This window comes from Engystomops pustulosus, chromosome 5, assembly GCF_040894005.1.
Source record: "Engystomops pustulosus chromosome 5, aEngPut4.maternal, whole genome shotgun sequence".
Classification (NCBI taxonomy): domain Eukaryota; kingdom Metazoa; phylum Chordata; class Amphibia; order Anura; family Leptodactylidae; genus Engystomops; species Engystomops pustulosus.
Window position 1 is genome coordinate 44,110,745 of NC_092415.1, and position 22,321 is coordinate 44,133,065.

Sequence of the window (22,321 nt, forward strand, 5' to 3'; positions counted from 1 at the left end):
CGACTAAATATACTGGCAAACTTTTGTTCACATAGGAAATCATTTCAGCGCTTCTTGCTCACCTCCATTGGTGAAGCCTGAGTCCATTTAGGGTATGTCGCCATGACACTCTCTAGCCTGCCGCTGCTGCAGCTGCCTCTGCATGCCGTCCCCTATAGTGTCAGGGTCAATTATTGGATGTTTTAGATGCTATCTAGCCTCATTCGATCACTCTGTCATGGCCATGCTGTTGCCCATAATTTTGGCATAATGGTGCGATTAAGCAGCCTCAGAGGCATCCATGCATGCTGCCCCTGCTGTTTCCTGTCCATTTCCGTGGTGTTTCCATCCTTTTTTGAGGTTCCCAGGTGTTTGGCCAAGCTTCCCTGTGCAGAGCCTTGGTCCCCTTGAAAAATGCTTGAGTCTCCCATTTACTTCAATGGGGCTCGTTATTCGAGACGAGCACTCGAGCTTCGGGAAAAGTTTTTCTCGAATAATGAGCACCCGAGCATTTTAGTGCTTGCTCATCTCTAAACTGTTTCCCTCTGGTTTTTAAGTGTGTTTTTCAGATGTTTTTATCACATACAGAAATACAAGTGCAATCATATTATGAGTAACAAAAGCTTTTATTGACAGTTAGATAAGTTAATGCTGCAAGTCAATATTTGCAGTGTTGACCCTTCTTCTTCAGGACCTCTGCAATGCTCCCTGGCAGCTCTCAATCAACTTCTGGACCAAATCCTGACTGATAACAGCCCATTCTAACACAATGCTTGCATTTTGGCACAATTTGTTGGTTTTTGTTTGTCCACCCGTCTCTTGATGATTGACCACAAGTTCTCAATGGGATTAAGATCTGGGGAGTTTCCAGGCCATGGACCCAAAATCTCTGTTTTGTTCCCTGAGCCATTTAGTTATCACCTTTGCTTTATGGCAAGGTGCTCCATCATGCTGGAAAAGGCATTGTTGATCACCAAACTGCTCTTGGACGGTTGGGAGAAGTTGCTCTTGGAGGACATTCTGGTACCATTCTCTATTCATGGATGTGTTTTTAGGCAAGACTGTGAGAGAGCCGATTCCCTTGGCTGAGAAGCCGCCCCACACATGAATGGTTGCAGGAGGCTTTACAGTTGGCATGAGACAAGACTGATGGTATCGCTCACCTTGTCTTCTCCGAACAAGCTGTTTTCAAGATGTTCCAAACAATCGGAAAGGGGATTCATCAGAGAAAATGACTTTACCCCCATCCTCAGCAGTCTACTCCTTGTACCTTTTGCAGAATATCAGTCTGTCCCTGATGTTTTTTCTGGAGAGAAGTGGCTTCTTTGCTGCCCTCCTTGACACCAGGGCTTGCTCCAAGAGTCTCCGCCTCACAGTGCGTGCAGATGCACTGACAACTGCTTGCTGCCATTCCTGAGCAAGCTCTGCACTGCTGGTATGACGATCCTGAAGCTTAAACACTTTTAAGAGACGGTCCTGGCACTTGCCGGTCCTTCTTGGGCGCCCTGGAGACTTTTTGGCGACAATGGAATCTCTCTCCTTGAATTCCTTGATGATGCGATAGATTGGTGACTGAGGTGCAATCTTTCTAGCTGCGATACTCTTCCCTGTTAGGCCAGGTTTTTGCGGTGCAATGATGACTGCACGTGTTTCTTTAGAGATAACTATGGTTAACAGAAGAGAAACAATGATGCCAAGCACCAGCTGTTTTTTAAGTGTCAAGTGGTGTTATTCTTACTTAATCGTGACAGATTGATCTCCAGCTCTGTCCTTAGCAATACCCACACCTGTGTTAGTGTAACAATCACTGAAATGATGTTCGCTGCTCCTTTTAAGGAAGTTGAAATGTGTTTTGGTGGATAAAGTTCATTTTCTAGTCAAATATTGACTATGCACTTAATTGCTGTTAAGCTGATCACTCTTTATAACATTCTGGAGTATATGCAAATTGCCATTATAAAACCTGATGCAGTAGAATTTGTAAAAATTAACATTTGTATAATTTTCAAAACTTTTGGCCATGACTGTAGATGTTGTTTCACACTGTTTCAAACACTGTTTTTGATGTTTTTATGTCATTATGTGGAGACACGATTTATATGTTGTTATTGGACCATGTACACATGCTTGACCAATAGAAACATTGCATTTGGTTTGAATAAATCACTTTTTTTGAGTTCATCCATCCCTTTGCTGTGCTGCGGTCATCTTTGCTATTATTGGATCCATGAGGAACCCCCCACTGGGGCTGACAGACTGCTGGCACCCTTCACAACTATCAGTCTTTCTTTGGCCTTGGGTATGCTGTCTACTATTTCTCCATGATTAACGGAACATTAGGCACAGCTGGGGCTCGGATCACTTATGTACCAGTAATGTGACTTGTGAAACCCATTGAATATGGGACTGGGAGTCCTTCAAGTACCATAGGATGACGTTCCATTTTCTTCAGTTCATGCGCTGAGACTTGATAGTATCCAAACATTTACCCGATCTGTTCTTTGGTACTGAATCACTCGTTCCTCTTTCTCACAGATCTTCATCCCTACACAAGGTGCCTGCAGCCCTAAATGAGTCACTCAAAATCCTATTAAGAAATGGCCAAAACTTTATAAGTTTCGTTGTAAGTTTATTCATGAACTTACATATTTTCTATTTCTTAAATTACATGTAATATTATTATTATTGATAATAATAACATTATTAATAATAATAAATATTTAACATTGTTCTCTTCTTTAATTTAAACTTTCCATATCTCCAGGACTTCTAGTGAGCTGTACCAATTTTCTGGAGTACCCCAGACTTTTAGGCTAATACCCAACTACCAAACTTTGAAATGTACCCTAAAACCCATCTCTTCAGACGTATCACACTTCCTGACTGTGTGTCACTTACCTCCGCTGTTTTCTCCGCCGATCTATGTTATTCCTTAGCATTTAATACCATTAAACAGCTAACAATGCAGGGCCATTGTACAATTACTCTCATCTCCTGTGTCATCCCTTCACCCTTATGGATTGTAAGCTCTTGTGAGCAGGAACCTCACTCCTATTGTTTCATCTGATCATTTTATTGCTCTGTATTTTCTTATTTGACTGTATATGTATCCCAGATCTGTAAAGATGTAGAATTTGATGGGGCTATAGAAATAAAGAACAAGTAAAAGGCCATTGCAAATCAAACTAAAAAAAATTACAAAAAAATAAATGTATTTTGTCCACATGTTATGCCAGATAAATATCTCCCTATTAGTACATTTGCAGTATTGCTATTTGCTCATATATGGCCATTGGATCAAGGTTAAGTTGATGGTATCCACCCCACTTTTTTCCATAGGGATGGTGACTTTCCTTTTCAATAGATGGGGGGAATTGATCATTGTCTTTTTGTGCCTGTCTGGCGTTGTTTTGGTGCAATTTTGGTACCAATGCAGTTTTGCGACTTTCCATTGCGCCAAATGCCCATAGGACAATACAAAGTCACTTTAAAATAAAGCAAATTCATAATTTTCATAGACTAGTTTTTATAATATTTAACTAAATTTTGGCACAAATTTTTGTTTAGGCACACATGACGCAAAATGACTCCAGTCACCGCTTAGCGTATAAATAGGCCAAAAAATACCACCAAATTTATAATGACCAATTGCTTCATGTGCTCCAAAAAAAAAGAACATTTTGCCACAAGCGCAAAAAAAAGAACAATATTATGAGACAAAAAACATACATAGACCACTTGATGAATTCAGATAAAACATCATTGAACAGTGACATCAGAGTCACAGACAGATTGGAATGATAAATTCCCCACATAGTTTCTAGTTAGCTACATACAAGATATACAGGTAGAAAGATAAAAGAAATAAAATAACATAGATAGATGGTAAAAATGGATAATTGATAGATTCTACTTAGGTAGCTACAAGGTAGATAATAGACTGATAGATAGTAACTCGATAGATAGATAGAAAATCGATAGATAGAGAAAAGGCTGCACAGGCCGCATCTGCAGTGTTACCAGGGGCAACTGATGAGGTTCAAACGCAGCTTCAAAGCTTTCAACACAACTGCCTATGTGGTCTGCCAAAGAGCCAGATGCTGGTGTTGAGTGATAATTGTGATGCTTGGTATACACAGACCAGCACATAATACTGGATTTCAGTGCTTTTTCTCCCCTTTGTCTATTTGTATTCTCCTACACAAGATAGATAGATAGATAGATAGATAGATAGATAGATAGATATATGATAGGTAGATGCTCTACATATGAAAAGAGGTTCACATACATTGCCTAAAAGCGAGCACAGATAATTATATGAAATAAGACGAGATAGATAATAGAAAGATGATAGATAATAAATAGATGACAGATGGATAGATGATAGACAGATATTATATAGAGTTAGAGATATATAAGAGATAGGTATAAATATAAAAAGAGGTTCACATGCATTACATAAAAACAATCACAAATAATTCCAAAAAAATAAAACTACACGTAACAGACACAAGAGGAAAGAGGACACAATTTATACCTCAGTCCTCTACATATATCTATGTGTAATCTATCATATCTATTTTATACTGATAAAACATATATTTACATATATATATATATATATATATATATATATATATATATATATATATATATTTACATAACTTTTTAACTTTTATCTACCTACCCACAACCCTCAGCTATTGAGGCACCTTTATATTTTTTGTTTCCTAGAAACTTGTTGATAGAAATTAATGCAAATAAAACATTGTAGTTGAGAGCAGCCAATCAATGAGCAAACAGCCTCTAATAGGACACCACAGAGTGTTTTCGATTTTCTCCCTTAGGTGATTATAGAAAATAAAAAGCAGTCACCTGTCAGACAAATTTGAGCAATGAAATTTAGCAGCCTATTGTCCCGATCGCAGCTTTCAATCATTGTAAACGGTCTCCAGAGACAGCCATTATTAACGGACATGTTCCTAGGAGTAGATAAATGAGACCCCACCTGCCAGCCTTCATAGGCAAAGGCGGACAATCGAGGCCAAAAATATGATAGGGCCTGCAGCTTTATTGACATTTACATCAAAAATAGTTAGCAATGAAAGCAGCTGTTGTGGAGAGCATTCACCACATCGTGTTCAGAATCTGCTGTGAACGGAAATACAGACCTCCCGACAAGCAATTTACCTTCTGTCACTCTCCATGTGCTTGCAGTGTTGCCGACTAGTTTTACAGATAGCCCACTTAAAACCGCACATGTGTACAGTTTGGATAAAAGATTGCCTATAATTTGAAGTAAATTGCCGAATGTGGCATTATGGGTCTCGCTGTCATCTGGGAGGTGACATTGTGGAAAGAGAGTGAAACTGAAATCCCAGAATTATAAAATCAAGTGCCGTGTGGCTATCGAAAAAATTCCGAAAAACATATCGCAAACCTGCTTGTATGCGTATCAGTCCGTTGTGTTAAAGGGCTAAAAGCCTGTAAATTTATCTGGGCACTTAACCTTGATACTTAACCCATTCACTAAATCCTATACTCATAGAGTAAGTTTGAATACCAATTACTTGATCCAATGAAATGCATAATAAAGAGAAGACCGTCGACAAACACGGAGGTTGATTATGTGAACCCTGCGGAGGTCTTCCAATCTTCCTGGATTATTGCAGGCAATGCTGGCCTTAGCTATGTGAAACCTACGCAATACAGGTCACTTCTTGTGACAGAAACAGATTGGGATTTGGGTTGTCGGGGATTGGGTTTTTGTTTATCCTACCTCGCATCCACTATAGTCTGCTGAGACTCTGTACACAAACAGAGGCTGGTGGTAACGGGAGGCACTGATCCGGATAGGCTTTGGCTAAGACTAAATATGACGGCCAGATCAGTTCGCCCAAATAAACTACAAACAATTTGACACACTATGGAGTTAACAATCAGCTGTTGAAAAAGGAGAGAGCATTTACACTTGCTCTGTATTGGTAAATTTACATAGAAATCTGCGACAAGGTTTGCTGCTACTTAGTTTTCCAGTGACACCTCGGATGTATCTTTAGACACACGCAAAACCACCCCCCTGCTGGCGGGGTGAAAGCAATGACACCAGAATATATGTGCAATTAAAATATTGCAGGGGTAAGTTAAAAGGTACCCAGGAATGACTAGGAAATAATTTGATGGATTGAGCTTTTGGGAACTGTAAACATCTACATAGTTACATAGTTTATATGGTTAAAAAAAATGTCCATCAAGTTCAACCAAGGAAGGGAAGGGATTGGATGAGGAAGGGATTTGTGGGAAATAATTCTATATAACATAACATTCAATGTTATTTAGGTGTAAAAAGGCATCTAGACCCTTCTTGAAGCTCTCTGCTGTCCCTGCTGTAACCAGTGCCTGAGGCAGGCTATTCCACAGATTGACAGTTCTCATAGTAAAAAAGCCCTGTCACCTCTTGTGTTTAAACCTTGTTTTCTCCGGACAGAGACAAAGCCCCCTTGTCTTTTGATTTGATTTAACCTGGAACAACTTTCCACCATATTTTTGTATGGACCATTCATATATTTATATAAATTAATCATGTCCCTTCTAAGTCCTCTTTTTTCCAGACTAAATAAATCTAGTTGTTTTAATCTTTCCTTATAAGTGAGTTCCTCTATAACCCTTATCATCTCTAAACTTACTGATGTATAGGTGGGGTCCCTGGATAGACCGGTTAGTGCAAGCTTTTTGCAGGTATCCAGCTGGGCTGGGGTTGGTCCGGCTCCATGCTGTCACTTGACGTCACTAAAGCATTTGACAGGGTGGAGTGGGTCTTTCTCTGGACAGTGATGGAGTCAATGGGTTTTGGAAAGGGGTTTATTGGATGTTTCAGCTGTTATACAGTGACCCGAAAGCATGTATCAGAGTTAATAGGGAATATAATAGTGAAAACTCATAACTTTAACAAAAGGTACTAGATAGAGATGACCCCTCTCCCCCTTCTCTTTGCACTCTTTATAGAACCTCTGGCTATTACCATTAGAAATAATAATTACACTAGAGGCTTTGAATGTGGGAGAGAGGGTGAGAAAATGGTGAGAAAATGTTGTATACATATGACATATTGATGTGTCTGTATGAGTCAGAACATTCAGTACCAGAAGTGATGAGGGAGCGAGATACGTTTAGTAGGGTTTCCGGATTGAAAAGTCTACCCTGTAAGCATTGGATACTGGTAGTGATTACTCACACTAAGAACTATTGAATTTGGAGTTTTTGGGAATTATAATAGATGTAAATGTACAAATTTTGCTAAATTAAATTTAAATCCCCTGATGACAAAAGTCAGAGATAAAATTAATATTTGGTTTAAACTACCATTGACTCAAACAGAAAGAATAGCATTTTTAAAATTGATCCGGGTCCCCATTTCAACAATATGATCTCTGTCAGCCCTATGATAAGTGACGAAGTTCTCCTTCATTAATCAGTTGTTCTAGGGGAAGAAAAAGAAGAAGAATTAAACAAGACTTTCCGTGCAGATATTGGGAAGGGGGAGGTTTAGAGCTTGCTAAGTTTCAACTGTATTTTATTTCATCTTTTATACTTTATAGCATAGACTGGCACTATTGTAAAGAACTTATTGGATAGGGTAGGGGGAGAGAAAGTGTGTTTGCATTATTAGGAAACTGACCATGAAAATCAAGTATGGATAAACCAGAGACACTTAATCATAGATCCAGGGACCATGAGTATGGCAGTCTTCTTATATTTGTTATCCATGGCCTCCTTCCTTCTAAAATCAACTTTTAAAATTATGGTAATGAGTAGAGATGAGCGAGCACTAAAATGCTCGGGTGCTCGTTATTCTAAACGAACTTTTCCCGATGTTCGAGTGCACGTCTCGAATATAGAGCCCCATTGAAGTCAATGGGAGACTCGAGCATTTTTCAAGGGGACCAAGGCTCTGCACAGGGAAGCTTGGCCAAACACCTGGGAACCTCAGAAAAGGATGGAAACACCACGGAAATGGACAGGAAACAGCAGGGGCAGCATGCATGGATGCCTCTGAGGCTGCTTAATCGCACCATTATGCCAAAATTATGGGCAACAGCATGGCCATGACAGAGTGACCGAATGAGGCTAGATAGCATCTAAAACATGCAATAATTGACCCTGACACTATAGGGGACAGCATGCAGAGGCAGCAGCAGCAGCGGCAGGCTAGAGAGTGTCATGGCGACATACCCTGGACTCAGGCTTCAAACGAGGCTGAAATGATTTCTAGAGATAAGCGAACATACTCGTCCGAGCTTGATGCTCGATCGAGCATTAGCGTACTCGTAACTGCTCGTTGCTCGGACGAGTATTTCGCCCGCTCGAGAAAATGGCAGCTCCCGCCGTTTTGCTTTTTGGCGGCCAGAAACAGAGCCAATCACAAGCCAGGAGACTCTGCACTCCACCCAGCATGACGTGGTACCCTTACACGTCGATAGCAGTGGTTGGCTGGCCAGATCAGGTGACCCTGGGATAGACTAGCCGCTGCCCGCGCTGCTCGGATCATTCTCTGTCTGGATGCCGCTAGGGAGAGAGCTGCTGCTGGTCAGGGAAAGCGTTAGGGTGTTCTATTAGCTTACTGTTAGGCAGGAGTGATTCTACAACAACCCAACAGCCCTTCTTAGGGCTACAATAACGTTATACTTTTTTTTTTTATTTGCTTGTGGCTGGGCTTGCTGGCACTAGTAGTGCAGCTAGTACCATATTGTGAGGAATTAGCAGGGGGACTTGCTACCGTTGTGTTTAGCTCTTAGTGACACACATATCCACCTCAAACACCAAAGTGGGAAAATTTATTAGGGGTTTGATTTCAATTAGGCACAGTCTGCCAGTTTCTTTTTATTTTACATTTATTTTTTTAATAACTCAGTGTCATCTCATCTTGCATAGTAGTGTGCTTTAATACTTGGCTAGAAAATAGCCATAGGAGAATCCAAACGGCTTACTTACGCCTACAGTAGCGTTATATATATTTGATTTCTGGTTGATCTGCTGGTGGCTGTAGTTGCTGCAGTGCATCTACTAGCAAATTGTGAGCAATTTGGAGTGAGACTTGCGACCACTGTGTTTTGCGCTTAGTGACGCACATATCCATCGCAAAGACCAAAGTGGGAAAATTTATTAGGGCCCGGGGTTGGATTTCAATTAGGCACAGTCTGCCATTTCCTTTTTTATTTTACGTTTATTTTTTTCATAACTCAGCGTCATCTCATCTGGCATAGTAGTGTGCTTTAATACTTGGCTAGAAAATAGCCATAGGAGAATCCAAACGGCTTACTTACGCCTACAGTAGCGTTATATATATTTGATTTCTGGTTGATCTGCTGGTGGCTGTAGTTGCTGCAGTGCATCTACTAGCAAATTGTGAGCAATTTGGAGTGAGACTTGCGACCACTGTGTTTTGCGCTTAGTGACGCACATATCCATCGCAAAGACCGAAGTGGGAAAATTTATTAGGGCCCGGGGTTGGATTTCAATTAGGCACAGTCTGCCATTTCCTTTTTTATTTTACGTTTATTTTTTTCATAACTCAGCGTCATCTCATCTGGCATAGTAGTGTGCTTTAATACTTGGCTAGAAAATAGCCATAGGAGAATCCAAACGGCTTACTTACGCCTACAGTAGCGTTATATATATTTGATTTCTGGTTGATCTGCTGGTGGCTGTAGTTGCTGCAGTGCATCTACTAGCAAATTGTGAGCAATTTGGAGTGAGACTTGCGACCACTGTGTTTTGCGCTTAGTGACGCACATATCCATCGCAAAGACCGAAGTGGGAAAATTTATTAGGGCCCGGGGTTGGATTTCAATTAGGCACAGTCTGCCATTTCCTTTTTTATTTTACGTTTATTTTTTTCATAACTCAGCGTCATCTCATCTGGCATAGTAGTGTGCTTTAATACTTGGCTAGAAAATAGCCATAGGAGAATCCAAACGGCTTACTTACGCCTACAGTAGCGTTATATATATTTGATTTCTGGTTGATCTGCTGGTGGCTGTAGTTGCTGCAGTGCATCTACTAGCAAATTGTGAGCAATTTGGAGTGAGACTTGCGACCACTGTGTTTTGCGCTTAGTGACGCACATATCCATCGCAAAGACCGAAGTGGGAAAATTTATTAGGGCCCGGGGTTGGATTTCAATTAGGCACAGTCTGCCATTTCCTTTTTTATTTTACGTTTATTTTTTTAATAACTCAGTGTCATCTCATCTGGCATAGCAGTGTGCTTTCATACTTGGCTAGAAAATAGCCATAGCAATAGGATAGCATCGTTTGGTTTTAAAAACTAAAAAACACACAAAAAAAAAAAAAACACAAAAAAAAGTAAAAAAAAAAATTAAAGTTATAACTCTCATTTTCAAAATGTTTAACCCGAGGGCTAGGGGTAGAGGACGAGGGCGGGGACGTGGGCGTCCAACTACTGCAGGGGTCAGAGGCCGTGGTCCTGGGTGGGGTGAGACACCACCTGCTGATGAGGGAGCAGGGGAACGCCGCAGAGCTACACTCCCTAGGTTCATCATGTCTGAAGTTACTGGGACTCGTGGTAGAGCACTGTTGAGGCCAGAACAGTGCGAACAGGTGATGTCGTGGATTGCCGACAATGCTTCGAGCAATTTGTCCACCAGTCAGTCTTCCATGCAGTCCACCCATGTCACCGAAATCGGCACTCCTCCAGCTCCTGCACCTCAGCCTCCTCCCCCCCAGTCTGCCCCCTCCCAGCAAAATTTGCCATTTGAACCGGTATACTCTGAGGAACTGTTTTCTGGACCCTTCCCACAGTCACAAACCACTTGTCCGGTTGCTGATGAGCAATTTTCCGATGCCCAGGTTTTCCACCAGTCGCAGTCTGTGGGTGATGATGACCTTGTTGACGTACTGGAAGAAGTGTGTAAAGAGGTGTCCGACGATGAGGAGACACGGTTGTCAGACAGTGGGGAAGTTGTTGTCAGGGCAGGAAGTCCGAGGGGGGAGCAGACTGAGGGATCGGAGGATGATGAGGTGACAGACCCAAGCTGGGTTTAGAGGCCGGGTGAACACAGTGCTTCTGAGACGGAGGAGAGTCCTCGACCAGAACAGGTTGGAAGAGGCAGTGGTGGGGCCAGACGGAGAGGCAGGGCCAGAGCTGGTGCATCAGCGCCAAATGTGTCAACTAGTGAAGCTCCCGTGGCGAGGGCTCCTGCGGCGAGGGCTAGATTTTCAGAAGTCTGGAGGTTCTTTAAGGAAACACTGGATGACCGACGGACTGTGGTGTGCCACATTTGCCAAACCAGGATCAGCAGGGGTTCCACCACTAATAGCTTAACTACCACCAGTATGCGCAGGCATATGAATGCTAAACACCCCACTCAGTGGCAACAAGCGCGTTCACCTCCGGCCGTGCACAACACTGCTCCTTCCCCTGTGTCAGCTGATAGTCAGCCCCCTGCCCAGGACCCTGCCACAAAAACCCCATCGTCGCCTCCACGATCCTCCACAGCATCCACCAGCGTTCAGCTCTCCATACCCCAGACGCTGGAGCGGAAACGCAAATATAGTGCAACCCACCCGCACGCCCAAGCCCTTAATGTGCACATCTCCAGATTGCTAAGCCTGGAGATGCTGCCCTATAGGCTAGTAGAGACCGAGGCCTTTCGCAGCCTCATGGCGGCGGCCGCCCCTCGGTATTCGGTCCCCAGCCGCCACTACTTTTCCCGATGTGCCGTCCCAGCCCTGCACCAGCACGTGTCAGACAACATAATCCGTGCCCTGACCAACGCCGTTTCTGACAAGGTCCACCTGACCACGGACACGTGGACGAGTGCTGCCGGGCAGGGCCACTATATATCGCTGACGGCGCATTGGGTTAACTTGGTGGAGGCTGGGACCGAGTCTGACCCTGCGGCTGGTCATATACTGCCGACGCCGAGGATTGCGGGGCCTACCTCGGTCCAGGTGTTTCAGGCCTACTATGCCTCCTCCTCCTCCCACCCCTCCTCCACCTCCTCCTCCGAACGACCATCCGTGGGCATGGCGCCATCAGTCGGTAGCTCTAGGCACAGCAGCAGTGCCGTCGCTAAGCGACAGCAGGCGGTGCTCAAACTGCTGAGCCTAGGCGATAAAAGGCACACCGCCCAAGAACTATTACAGGGCATCACGGCGCAGACTGATCTGTGGCTGGCACCGCTGAACCTGAAGCCAGGCATGGTTGTGTGTGACAACGGCCGTAACCTGGTGGCGGCTCTGCAACTCGGCAGACTGACACATGTGCCATGCCTGGCCCATGTGTTAAATCTGATAGTTCAGCGTTTCCTCAAGACATACCCCAATCTGTCTGATTTGCTCACGAAGGTGCGCCGCATCTGTGCGCATTTCAGGAAGTCCAGCACAGATGCTGCCACTCTCAGGGCAGCGCAGCGCCGCCTCCAACTGCCCGCTCACCGACTGTTGTGCGACGTGACCACGAGGTGGAATTCAACACTGACCATGTTATCCAGAGTTTACCAGCAGCGCCGAGCGATTGTAGACTGCCAGATGTCAACTTCCACCAGAACTGGTAGTCAGGTCAGTCAGCTTCCTCAAGTCTACAATGAGGAGTGGACGTGGATGTCTGATATCTGTCAGGTGCTGAGTAACTTTGAGGAGTCAACACAGATGGTCAGTGGCGATGCCGCCATCATCAGCCTCACCATCCCGCTGCTTGGCCTGTTGAAAAACTCTCTGGTCAGCATGAAGTCGGAAGCTTTGCGCTCCTCACAAGAGACGGGGGAAGAAGATTCCCTTGTTGATAGCCAAAGCACCCTTAGGTCTGTTTCTCAGCGCATATCGGAGGAGGTGGAGGTGGAGGAGGATGAGGAGGAAGAGGAGGAGCATGTTGGCGAGACAGAAGAGGGGACCATTGTTGAGTCCTTCACTGTTGAGCGTGTATGGGCAGAAGAAGAGGAGTTGGAGGAGTTGGAGGAGGAGGAAATGGACAGTCAGGCCAGTGAGGGGAGTGAATTCTTACGCGTTGGTACTCTGGCGCATATGGCAGATTTCATGCTAGGCTGCCTATCCCGTGACCCTCGCGTTCAAAGAATTTATTCCAGCACCGATTACTGGGTGTTCACTCTCCTGGACCCACGGTACAAGCAAAATCTTTCCACTCTCATCCCTGGAGAGGAAAGGAGTGTGAGAATGCATGAATACCAGCAGGCCCTGGTGCACAAGCTGAAACAGTATTTCCCTTCTGACAGCGCTAGCGGCAGAGTGCGTAGTTCTGCGGGACAAGTAGCGAGGGAGAGTAGGCGAGCAGGCAGCTTGTCCAGCACTGGCAAGGGTACGCTTTACAAGGCTTTTGCCAGCTTTATGTCACCCCAGCAAGACACTGTCACCTGTCCCCAGTCTCGGCAGAGTAGGGCTGATCTTTACAGAAAGATGGTGAGGGAGTACGTAGCTGACCATACCATCGTCCTAAATGATCACACAGCTCCCTACAACTACTGGGTTTCAAAGCTGGACATGTGGCACGAACTGGCGCTGTACGCCTTGGAGGTTCTTGCCTGCCCTGCCGCTAGCGTCTTGTCCGAGCGGGTTTTCAGTGCAGCTGGTGGCATCATCACCGATAAGCGTACACGCCTGTCGACTGACAGCGCTGACAGGCTGACGCTTATCAAGATGAATAAAGCCTGGATTTCTCCTAATTTCCAATCTCCACCAGGTGAAGGAAGCTCAACCTGAATAATTTATCCACTCCTCCTCCTCCTCATTTTCCTCCTTCTCCTCCTCTTTGTACAGTAAAGCAGAGGAAACTGGCTATTTTTTGACAGGGCCCACTGGCTCTAGCTATAGTACTTTATGCATTTAATTTTTATGGAGGGCCACCGACCCGGTCCTCTGTTTTAAACAATTTTTGGGAGTGCCACATACGGGCACTCAATCTATTCAATTTTTCTGGAGGGCCACCTACCTGCTCCTCTGGTTTGAAAACTTTTTTGGACTGCCACATACAGGCACTCAATCTATTCAATTTTTCTGGAGGGCCACCTACCTGCTCCTCTGGTTTGAAAACTTTTTTGGACTGCCACATACAGGCACTCAATCTATTCCATTTTTATGGAGGGCCACCTACCTGCTCCTCTGGTTTGAAAACTTTTTTGGACTGCCACATACAGGCACTCAATCTATTCCATTTTTATGGAGGGCCACCTACCTGCTCCTCTGGTTTGAAAACTTTTTTGGACTGCCACATACAGGCACTCAATCTATTCCATTTTTATGGAGGGCCACCTACCTGCTCCTCTGGTTTGAAAACTTTTTTGGACTGCCACATACAGGCACTATCCAAATTGAATTGTCTCCATAGCAGCCTCCACACGTTGTCTCCATTGCTTCCTCCAAAAGTCGTCCATATAGCTGCCTCCATACATCGTCCCTTTATCAAACGAGGTGTGTCAGGCCGAAATTTGGGTTGTTTTCATGGATTCCACATCAAAGTTGTTAACTTTGTCGCCACCCTGCTGTGTTATCCACAAAATACACTGGCAAACTTTTACCATTTACGGATATTATTTCAGCGCTTCTTGCGCATCTGTTTACATTCCCCTCACCCGCCATATCCTAAACTTATAAGAACGCTACTACACTTGATCTTATACAAAAGGTTCTTAGAAGTGCTGTTTGGGGAGTAGCCTAGAGACAGGGGCTTGGATTGGCGAAAGCTCGCCTGGCAGCGGAGCGCCAGCTCCATGCCAAGAACCAACTAACATAGTTTTAACTGCAGCACCTTTAATCTACTACTAGTTCACTGCCTCCATACATGGCCGCCTTATCAAACGTGCTGTGTCAGGCAGAATTTTGGGTTGTTTTCATGGCTTCCACAACAAACTTGTTAACTTTGTCGCCACCCTGCTGTGTAATCCTCAAAATATACTGGCAAACTTTTACCATTTACGGATATTATTTCAGCGCTTCTTGCGCATCTGTTTACATTCCCCTCACCCGCCATATCCTAAACTTATAAGAACGCTACTACACTTGATCTTATGCAAAAGGTTCTTAGAAGTGCTGTTTGGGGAGTAGCCTAGAGACAGGGGCTTGGATTGGCGAAAGCTCGCCTGGCAGCGGAGCGCCAGCTCCATGCCAAGAACCAACTAACATAGTTTTAACTGCAGCACCTTTAATCTACTACTAGTTCACTGCCTCCATACATGGCCGCCTTATCAAACGTGCTGTGTCAGGCAGAATTTTGGGTTGTTTTCATGGCTTCCACAACAAACTTGTTAACTTTGTCGCCACCCTGCTGTGTAATCCTCAAAATATACTGGCAAACTTTTACCATTTACGGATATTATTTCAGCGCTTCTTGCGCATCTGTTTACATTCCCCTCACCCGCCATATTCCAAACTTATAAGAACGCTACTACACTTAACTTGGTGCAGGCTGGAACCGAGTTTGACCCTGGGGCTGGTCATATACTGCCGACGCAGAGGATTGCGGGGCCTACCTCGGTCCAGGTGTTTCAGGCCTACTATGCCTCCTCCTCCTCCCACCCCTCCTCCACCTCCTCCTCCTCCGAATTTCCATCCGTGGGCATGGCGCCATCAGTCGGTAGCTCTAGGCACAGCAGCAGTGCCGTCGCTAAGCGACAGCAGGCGGTGCTCAAACTGCTGAGCCTAGGTGATAAAAGGCACACCGCCCAAGAGCTATTACAGGGCATTCCACATCAAACTTGTTAACTTTGTCGCCACCGTGCTGTGTAAGCCACAAAATATACTGGAAAACTTTTTTCATTTACGGATATTATTTCAGCGCTTCTTGCGCAGATGTTTACATTCCCCTCACCCGCCATATCCCAAACTTATAAGAACGCTACTACACTTGATCTTATACAAAAGGTTCTTAGAAGTGCTGTTTGGGGAGTAGCCTAGAGACAGGGGCTTGGATTGGCGAAAGCTCGCCTGGCAGCGGAGCGCCAGCTCCATGCCAAGATCCAACTAACATAGTTTTAACTGCAGCACCTTTAATCTACTACTATTTCACTGCCTCCATACATGGTCCCCTTATCAAACGAGCTGTGTCAGGCAGAATTTTGGATTGTTTTCATGGCTTCCATGTTAACTTTGTCGCCACCCTGCTGTGTAATCCACAAAATATACTGGCAAACTTTTATCATGTACCGATATTATTTGAGCGCTTCTTGCTCACCTCCTTTGGTTCCTCTCTGCCACCCATTGGTTTGAAGCCTGAGTCCATTTAGGGTATGTTGCCATGACACTCTCTAGCCTGCCGCTGCTGCCGCTGCCGCTGCCTCTGCATGCCGTCCCCTATAGTGTCAGGGTCAATTATTGGATGTTTTAGATGCTATCTAGCCTCATTCGGTCACTCTGTCATGGCCATGCTGTTGCCCATAATTTTGGCATAATGGTGCGATTAAGCAGCCTCAGAGGCATCCATGCATGCTGCCCCTGCTGTTTCCTGTCCATTTCCGTGGTGTTTCCATCCTTTTCTGAGGTTCCCAGGTGTTTGGCCAAGCTTCCCTGTGCAGAGCCTTGGTCCCCTTGAAAAATGCTCGAGTCTCCCATTGACTTCAATGGGGCTCGTTACTCGAAACGAGCACTCGAGCATCGGGAAAAGTTCGTCTCGAATAACGAGTACCCGAGCATTTTAGTGCTCGCTCATCTCTAATGATTTCCTATGTGAACAAAAGGTTGACGGATTTTGTGGATAACACAGCAGGGTGGTGACAAAGTTAACAAGTTTGATGTGGAAGCCATGAAAACAACCCAAAATTCTGCCTGACACAGCTCATTTGATAAAGGGACGATGTATGGAGGCAGTGAACTAGTAGTAGATTAAAGGTGCTGCAGTTAAAACTATGTTAGTTGGATCTTGGGATGGAGCTGGCGCTCCGCTGCCAGGCGAGCTTTCGCCTTTCCAAGCCCCTGTATCTCGGCTCCTCCCCACCCAAAATTGGCCTGGGGGCCAGAAGCGTTTACTTTGAAAAAATTATAATTTTCAAAGTAGGCCGGGTAGTTTGAATATTTCACCTAGGAATAATGGAACAGCATAGTGGTTCTATTTTTAATTGTTTTGCGCTGCTATGATTGCAACTTCAGGTCTCCAGCATGGCGGCGACAGATGGGCCGAGTTCCACTATGTATCTGGTGAAACACCTGAAAATTCTGCCTGACACAGCTCGTTTGATAAGGGGATGATGTATGGAGGCAGTGAAGTAGTAGTAGATTAAAGGTGCTGCAGTTAAAACTATGTTAGTTGGATCTTGGGATGGAGCTGGCGCTCCGCTGCCAGGCAAGCTTTCGCCTATCCAAGCCGCTGTCTCTCGGCTACTCCCCAAACAGCACTTCTAAGAACCTTTTGTAAAAGATCAAGTGTAGTAGTGTTCTTATAAGTTTGGGTTATGGCGGGTGAGGGGAATGTAAACAGATGCGCAAGAAGCGCTGAAATAATATCGGTAAATGATTGCCAGTAAAAGTTTGCCAGTATATTTTGTGGATAACACAGCAGGGTGGCGACAAAGTTAACAAGTTTGATGTGGAAGCCATGAAAACAACCCAAAATTCTGCCTGACACAGCTTGTTTGCTAAGGGGACGATGTATGGAGGCAGCTATATGGAAGACTTTTGGAGGCAGCTATGGCGATGACGTGTGGAGGTAGCAATGGAGACAACGTGTGGAGGCAGCTAAAAAGACGACGTGTGGAGGCTGCTATGGAGACAATTTAATTTGGATAGTGCCTGTATGTGGCAGTCCAAAAAAGTTTTCAAACCAGAGGAGCAGGTAGGTGGTCCTCCAGAAAAATTAAATAGATTGAGTGCCTGTATGTGGCAGCATCTGTGCTGGACTTCCTGAAATGCGCACAGATGCGGCGCACCTTCGTGAGCAAATCAGACAGATTGGGGTATGTCTTGAGGAACCACTGAACTATGAGATTTAACACATGGGCCAGGCATGGCACATGTGTCAGTCTGCCGAGTTGCAGAGCCGCCACCAGGTTACGGCCGTTGTCACACACAGCCATGCCTGGCTTCAGGCTCAGCGGTGCCAGCCACAGATCAGTCTGCGCCGTGATGCCCTGTAATAGCTCTTGGGCGGTGTGCCTTTTATCGCCTAGGCTCAGCAGTTTGAGCACCGCCTGCTGTCGCTTAGCGATGGCACTGCTGCTGTGCCTAGAGCTATCGACTGATGGTGCCATGCCCACGGATGGTAATTCGGAGGAGGCGGTGGAGGAGCATCTCCAGGCTAAGCAGTTTGGAGATGTGAACGTTGAGGGCTTGGGCATGTGGGTAGGTTGCACTATACTTCCTTTTGCGCTCCAGCGTCTGGGGTATGGAGAGCTGAATGCTGGTGGATGCTGTGGAGGATCGTGGAGGCGAAGATGGGGTTTTCGCATGGGAGGTGTTTGGGCCGGGGTACTGGGCAGGGGGCTGACAAGCAGATGACACAGGGGAAGGAGCAGTGGTGTGCCCGGCCAGAGGTGAACGGGCTTGGTGCCATTGAGTGGGGTGTTTAGCATTCATATGCCTGCGCATACTGGTGGTAGTTAAGCTAGTAGTGGTGGAACCCCTGCTGATCCTGGTTTGGCACAGGTTGCACACCACAGTCCGTCGGTTATCCGGTGTTTCTTTAAAGAACCTCCAGACTTCTGAAAATCTAGCCCTCGCCACGGGAGCTTGACTACTTGAAACATTCGACACTGATACACCAGCTCTGGCCCTGCCTCTCCGTCTGGCCCCACCACTGCCTCTTCCAACCTGTTCTGGTATAGGACTCGCCTCCGTCTCAGAAGCACTGTGTTCACCCGGCCTATCAACCCAGCTTGGGTCTGTCACCTCATCATCCTCTGATCCCTCAGTCTGCTCCCCCCTCGGACTTCCTGCCCTGACAATAACTTCACCACTGTCTGACAACCGTGTCTCCTCATCGTCCGACACCTCTTTACACACTTCTTCCACTACGTCAATAATGTCATCATCACCCACAGACTGCGACCGGTGGAAAACCTGGGCATCGGAAAATAGCTCAGCAGCAACCGGACAAGTGGTTTGTGACTGTGGGAAGAGTCCAGAAAACAGTTCCTCAGAGTATGCCGGTTCAAATGCCAAATTTTCCTGGGAGGGGGCAGACTGGGGGGAAGGAGGCTGAGGTGGAGGAGCTGGAGGAGTGCTGATTTCGGTGACATGGGTGGACTGCGTGGAAGACTGACTGGTGGACAAATGGCTAGAAGCATTGTCCGCAATCCACGACATCACCTGTTCGCACTGTTCTGGCCTCAACAGTGCTCTACCACGAGTCCCAGTAACTTGAGACATGATGAACCTAGGGAGTGTAGCTCTGCGGCGTTCCCCTGCTCCCTCATCAGCAGGTGGTGTCTCACCCCACCCAGGACCACGGCCTCTGACCCCTGCAGTAGTTGGACGACCACGTCCACGCCCTCGTCCTCTACCCCTAGGGTTAAACATTTTGAAAATTAAAGTGTAAACTGTAAATTTTTTTTGTTTTTTGTTTTTTTGTGCTCTTTTTTTTAAACAAAACAATGCTTTCCTATTGCTATGGCTAGTTTCTAACCTACACTGACAGCACACAACTGGATTTTGTGCTGTGCCTGATGACTTTGAGTTATAAAAGTAAATAAACGTAAAGATAAAATAAACAAATAAATTGTCCCACTTCGGTGTTTGAGGTGGATATGTGTGTTACTAAGAGCTAAACACAACGGTCGCAAGTCTCCCTGCAAATTCCTCACAATATGGTACTAGCTGCACTACTAGTGCCAGCAAGCCCAGCCACAAGCAAACAAAAAAAAGTAAAATATAACGCTATTGTAGGCCTAAGTAAGCCATTGGGGTTCTCCTATGGCTATTTTCCAGCCTACACTGAAAGCACACTGCTTTGCCAGATTACTTTGAGTTATAAAAAAAAATCAAACCCCTAATCAATTGTCCCACTTAGGTGTTTGAGATGGATATGTGTGTCACTAAGAGCTAAACACAACGGTCGCAAGTCTCCCTGCAAATTGCTCACAATATGGTACTAGCTGCACTACTAGTGCCAGCAAGCCCAGCCACAAGCAAATAAAAAAAAATATATATAACGTTATTGTAGCCCTAAGAAGGGCTGTTGGGTTCTTGTAGAATCACTCCTGCCTAACACTATTCTAATAGAACAGCCTAACGCTTGCCCTGACCAGCAGCAGCTCTCTCCCTAGCGGCATCCAGACAGAGAATGACGCAAGCAGCGCGGGCAGGGGCTAGTCTATTCCAGGGTCACCTGATCAGGCCAGCCAACCACTGCTATCGACGTGTAAGGGTACCACGTCATGCTGGGTGGAGTGATTGGCTCTGTTTGTGGCCGCCAAAAATCACAACGGCGGGAGATGCCATTTTCTCGAGCTGGCTAAATACTCATCCAAGGAACGAGCAGTTTCGAGTACGCTAATGCTCGAACGAGCATCAAGCTCGGACGAGTGTGTTCGCTCATCTCTAGTAATGTGCCTAAATAGGCTCCTACCTATAGGAACCTACCCACTCCAAAGCTGCAGATTCACAGGCTGTTACATTGTACATTTACCCCCTTCCACTGTGTGCTGTAACTTCCTATGCTTCAGTAAGAAGATATCTGGCAGCGAGCAGGAGAGGGGAAGTGCTAAGGAAGCCGGGGGGGGGGGGGAGGCTCTAGGAGGGGCTCTAGGAATCACCCCAGTAGCCTTTCAGGCTTATTAGCATAAGGGAATTAAAATTGTTTTTATAAAGTTAATATAAAAAAAAATTATAAAAGTTTTAGAGGAAAAGATACCTGCCATTTTGGCAGGTTTTGACCATGGGTGAGGCTGCAGAAAAATAAGATCCAAACTTTGTGAATCAATATAATCAAACTGAAGATATTATAAATTGTCTGAAACAGTAAATTTGTTTTGTTTTTTCTACTGCAAACCTGCAACACATGGCTGGGAAGGTGGAGGGGGGCTGTAAGAGCTTATACTTCTCGAAGTTCTCGTTATCCTGTGGCACCACCCCTCACTGCCAGGCTTCTGTTTGTTTTCATATTGGTCTAGTTAAAAATTAACAAATATAAAAGGATTTTCTGTGTAATGTATAGTATTTTTTTATTTTCATATTCAATTTCAAAATTAAAATTTTAAATGAATTTCCTATTGTGTGACTTTCATAGTCTTGTCAGGGATGTTTTACTGAATATGTATGTCTATATATTTATATTTTATACTTTATATATCCCCGACACGGTCAGAAAAGTTAATTTTAATTTAAGTTTTCCACTGTAACTGGAGCATCCATAAGAGCCCCAGTTACAGGATGAAACAACCCCAGTGGGGGCAAATGTTATGATCAGATCTGTTGGTTAATTCTATCAGACCCGGCAATTGTGTCTATCTATTGAGGAAAGGAGAAGGCAGAAGCTTTAATAAACAGCTGCTACCTTCTCCTGATGCATTTTTAAGCTGTTTTGTGAAATGTTTTGCATTTTTTTACGTTTGAAATTATCTGCAAAAACTGTGATCTCATGACTTTTCTTTTCACTATAGTAAAGTGAAACTGTCAACAGCAATGTGATTTTCAGCTGGTGACAGGTTACAATAGCCTATTCTATGCTGATTTTAAAAATAGTCAACATTTTAAATCATTCAGTAGTTTATAATTTACAGTTTATAGTTTATTTGACATTACCTGGCTCCATTCCAGGAGCATGTGCTGAGTCCCGGGGAAGGGGGGTATGGCAGCTGCAGCCTGTGTACTTAATTCTTTCTCTTCTCCACACCACCATCCTCTTTCCCCTAACTGCTCAATGCACATGACAGGAAGTGGGGAGGGAGCTGCATAAGTGGGGAGAAGAGGAGACTGACACCGACGGGCTGCAACTATTTCCACTAACCTGGGACTGGCTGCTGGCAGGGAGCCAGGTATTGTAAAATAAACTATTATAAACTACTGATATGATTCATAATGCTGATAAAGGCATTTTTAAAATCAGCATAACTTAGACTATAGTAACCTGTCACAAGTCTCCGTGTTTGCGTGGGTTTCCTACGGGTCCTCCCACACTCCAAAACATACTGTTAGGTTGTTTATATTGTGAGCCCCATGGGGACAGGGACCAATTTGACATGCTTTGTGCAGCACTGTGTAATCTGTAGGCACTATATAAATAAATAATTATTATTATTAGTATTACAAGTTAAAAATCACATTCCTGGTGACAGGTTCACTTTAAACTTTAATTCTTATCTAAACAAGACAGTCATTTTGAGTCATAATGCACTGGGTAGTGTAATGTATGCTGGCATGAACTTGTCACCACTGTTCCAAAC